The following is a 4,865-nucleotide window of genomic DNA, read 5'->3' as shown; positions in this document are numbered from 1 at the left end:
TTAAATTCTCTTGAATGGGGTTCAGCAGAGGATCACCTTTTACTAAATCCCAAGGCAAAACAAACATCTAAGTTGCAGTGGGACTCATGTAACTAACAAATCTTTGTCAGGCCACTTCTGTTGTAGGCAGAATAATGCTCCCCAGTGATGTCTATGACCTAACCCCTGGAATATGTTATGTTACATGGCAAGGGAGAATTAGGTTGTAAGTGCAATTAAAATTGCTCATCCGCTGATCTTGATATAGGGAGAGTACTCTGGATTATTCAGGTGGGTGCAATGTAATCATAAAAGTTCTTATAAGTGGAAGAGGGGGCGGGAAAGTCAGGGTCAGAGTCAGAGATTTAAAGATACTACTATGTATAAAATAAGCTGCAAGGATGTATTGTACAGCAAAGGGAATGAAGCCAATATTTTGTAATAACTCAATGATTCAATACCTTTATGATCTTTGAATCACTATGCTATACACCTGAAACTAATACTGTAAATCAACTGTGCTTCAATTTTTTTAAAACTATGCGTAATATTTTAGAGAGATTTAAAGATGTTATGCTGTTGGCTTTGAAGATGGAAGAGGAGACTATAAGCCAAGGAATGCAGGTGGCTTCTAGAAGCTGGGAAAACAAGAACAGGGAGTTTCCCTTAGAGTCTCCAGAAAGAAATGCAGCCCTTGATTTGAACTCTTTTTGGACTTCTGATCTCCAGAACTAGTAACAAATTTGTGTTGTTTGAAGCCACTATACTTACAGTAACTTATTACAGTTGCAATGGAAACTATTACACCTACCTTTTCTAACATGTCAGTGGGAGGATGGGCTTTCCATCTCCAACATTCTATGGTTGCAAGTCTTCAGGAGCCATGAAGGAATCCATCAGACCAAAAGGTTTTGTGACTTCAAACCACTGCAACTCCTGAACACTTTCACATGGTAATAGGAATTCGTTGTCGTAAAATTAATTTGACAATATGCTCTTAGAATTAAATGACAGTACAAGGAAAAGTCAGACAAATGTCCCAGTCTCTTCAAAAAGTCAATATAATATTTAGAGTGTTTTCTAGATTATAAAATTCTAAATAGCAACCAAAAGTAATGTGTGAAACTTGAGTTTGATGGAAATTCAGGAAATGAGAATATGGACTCATTATTAGATAAAATTAAGGAAGTGTTGTTAATTTTCTTAAGGGTAATAATATAGTTATGTAGGAGAATGCCCTTATTTTTAGGAGATGCTGGCTGAACTATTTAGGGGTAAATGATCACAATATATGCAATTCATTTTTAAATTGTTCACAAAAGTATAGAAATACATTGAAATATATGGCAAAATATTAATAATCGTTTAATTTGGGTATGTGGTGTTTATTGCGCTATTTATCTGAATGTGTAGAAATTTTGTAATTAAGCTTAGAAATTTATTTTTTGCCATTTCTTTTTTTTTGTCTTTTTGCCATTTCTTGGGCCGCTCTCGAGGTATATGGAGGTTCCCAGGCTAGGGGTCTAATCGGAGCTGTAACCACCGGCCTACGCCAGAGCCACAGCAACGCGGGATCTGAGCCGTGTCTGTGACCCACACCACAGCTCACAGCAACGCTGGCTCGTTAACCCACTGAGCAAGGCCAGGGATCGAACCTGCAACCTCATGGTTCCTAGTCGGATTTGTTAACCACTGCGCCATGACGGGAACTCCAGAAATTTATTTTTTTAACCTTAAAAATATTTATTGCGCTATTGTTCAGAAGATTTACATTTTAGCTAGAGAAAATGCCCTCTATGCATAGAACTTTCTTTCTAAAATTATTTGTAGCAACTCAGATTTGTGGTTAGAATGTGGTTAGATAAGTACCATCATATGCAAAATAGTTTAAATGAGTTTCCAGTTAGAAAGCTGATGGGAAAAAGGTGATGTCATTCTATGAATCAGTGGAAAGTTACTGTTCTCTCACCGAAGAAAGTAACCTAGTGGAATGGGGATTTTTGATTTCAGCAGGTCAGAGATTTTCATTTCTTGATTTTGGCAATAGAAGGAATAAAAGTGAAACTCTGAAAATAAGAAATGGAACTTATGGACAAGTAAAAGAAGGCAGGCACAAAAATTATTACCTGAGCCCCTACATCCTGGAACCAATTGCAGAAGGAAATTGCAAGAAATATATGTTACCCAGTTTCCTATGGACATATTACTATAAGAGAATATCAGAAGGAATTAATGGTATTTTAGTCAGTACATAGACAAGAAGAGAATTAGCTAATGATAGAATGAAAAACACTTTTGTGTGGTTTGCCTTTTAGATTTTAAAATATATGTATGTGAGTTCCCATTGTGGTCTGTGAGTTAAGAACCTGACTAGTATCCATGAGGATGTGGGTTTGATCCCCAGCCTCACTCAGTGGGTTAAGGATCCAGCATTGCCCCAAGCTGCAATGTAGGTTGCAGATGCAGCTCGGAGCTGAGCATTGCTGTGTCTATGGTGTAGGCCGGCAGCTGCAGCTCTGATTCGACCCCTAGCCTGGGAGTTTCTGTATGCCACAGGTGCATATAAAATTAAAATAAAATGGCCTTCCCAACGTCGACAGAGACTGGCCACTTCCGGCATAGCCATGGCAGCTAACGCTATGACTAACCCGTTGCAGCTGCTACCTCTAGAGCTTCTAGACAAGTGTATAGGATCAAGAATTCACATTGTGATGAAGAGTGATAAAGAGATTGTTGGCACGCTTCTCAGATTTGATGACTTTGTCAGTATGGTACCAGAAGATGTCACTGAATTTGAAATCACACCAGAAAGAAGAAGAATTACTAAGATCAAATTTTGCTAAATTGGAGTAATATAACAGTGCTGATTCCTGGAGGAGAAGGACCTGAAGTATGAATGGATTTCCTTCACTTATGCTAGATTCTGTTTTGTCTTATAATGACAACAAAATAGAACTTTTTTTTAAACCTTTTAATGAACATTTGGATTCTGTGAAGCCAAGTTTCCTGTTAAAGGGAAATGCTTTGAGGAGACATTGTTAATGTCAGTTTTTGTAAATTAATCATGATTATCTTGGAAAAAGAACAGTTTGTTCTTTGAATACAAAAATAAAGGTGTTTTTGGTTTAAAAAATTAAAATAAAATAATAAAATACAATAAATATATGTGATTGGTCAATACTGATTTCTAATAAAGCAACACTCAATAATTTAAAGTTTTTATTTAAATACTCAATGAATGTTAAATTTTATTTGGAAAATATGCAGTTAAAATCTACAATGAATTTAAGAAAATTGTAGTTTTGAATGGTATAGCCAAGATATTTGCTACCACCTAGTGGACAACAGCCAAATTACAGGAAAAGCCTGAGGTGAGTCAGTTAAGAAAGAACTAATTAGAAAATCAAAATTCTGACTCTGAAAAGGGAGCCCTCCTATACTGTGGGTGGGAATGTAAATTGATACAACTACTATGGAAAACAATATAGAGGTTCCTCAGAAAACTAAAAATAGAACTACCACATGAATCAGCAATCTCACTCCTGGGAGTTCCCATTGGCTCAATGGTTAACAGATCTGACTAGCATCCATGAGGATGCAGGTTTGATCCCCAGCCTTGCTCAGTGGGTTAAGAATCCAGCATCTGCCATGACCTACAATGGTGTAGGTTGTAGACATGGCTCAGATCCTGCGTTGCTGTGGCTGTGGGGTAGGCTGGCAGCTGTAGGTCTGATTCGACCCCTAGCCTGGGAATCTCCATATGCCATGGGTGCAGCCCTAAAAAAAAGCAATCTCACTCCTGGGTGTCTATGTGGACAAAAATCTTAATTCAAAAAGACACGTGCACCCTGTATTCATAGCAGCACTATTCACAATAGCCAAGACGTGGAAACAACTGAAATGTCCACCAACAGATGAATAGATTAGGAAGATGTAGTATATACATAAAAAATATCTTTATTTTTTATTATTAAAAAATGAATTACTGTAGTTCACCATATCAATAATAGTCCAAGTAGAAAAATTACATGGTGGCCTCCATAAAGGCCGAAAGGATATTTGACAAAAATCAACACCTATTCCTGATGTAAAAAAGCACTCAAGAATCAGCATAGGAATTAATGGATAGTCCCTTAATGTAATAAAATATATACACCTCAATCCTAAAGCCAGGATCTTACAATGTAATATATCCACAAAATCTTAGAGAACCCATGGTAAAACTAACCATGCAATAAATCATAAAGTTAGCAGGATATAATGCTAACACTCAGAAATCAACAATCTTAAAGACCTAAGTATATAACAATAAGCAGTTAGAAAATATAATAGAGGAAAAAGCCCTATTTACAATAGCAACAAAAAATATAAATTCTAAGGAATAAATTTGACAAAAACATGCAAAATCAACATGAGGAAAAGTTTAAAACACTTATGAAACACCCCAAAATAGACTTGAACAAATGGAAATAATTTTATATCCTCGCATTGGAAAGATGTCTGTACTTCCCAAGTTAATTTGTAAATTAAATGATTCTAAATTTCACATGGAAAAGTAAACACCCAAGAATATCTTTTTTAAAAACATGAAGAGCTATAAGGTTAAAGGAGCTGTATATTATACCAGATATTAAAATATAAAACTTCCAGCATTAAAGTTGGGTATTGACACATGAGTAGATAGACAAATCTACGTAATAGAATACAAACTGCAGATTTAATCTAAATATATATGGAAATGTAGAATGTTATAAAGGTGGCAACTAAAAATCCCCAGGGCAAATACATGATGTGAGGACAACCAGACAACCATTTTTGGGCCATGCCCATGGCATATGAAAGTTCCTAGGCCAGGGATCAAACCCATGCCACAGCAGGGATCTGAA

The 4,865-nt window shown here is 36.2% G+C and overlaps 1 pseudogene; it reads left to right on the top strand.

Annotated features, from left to right (window-relative positions):
• On the top strand, positions 2,564-2,890 carry LOC100627542 (annotated as a pseudogene).

This window comes from Sus scrofa, chromosome 13, assembly GCF_000003025.6.
Source record: "Sus scrofa isolate TJ Tabasco breed Duroc chromosome 13, Sscrofa11.1, whole genome shotgun sequence".
Taxonomy (NCBI): domain Eukaryota; kingdom Metazoa; phylum Chordata; class Mammalia; order Artiodactyla; family Suidae; genus Sus; species Sus scrofa.
This window is presented reverse-complemented; position numbering and strand designations above follow the sequence as displayed.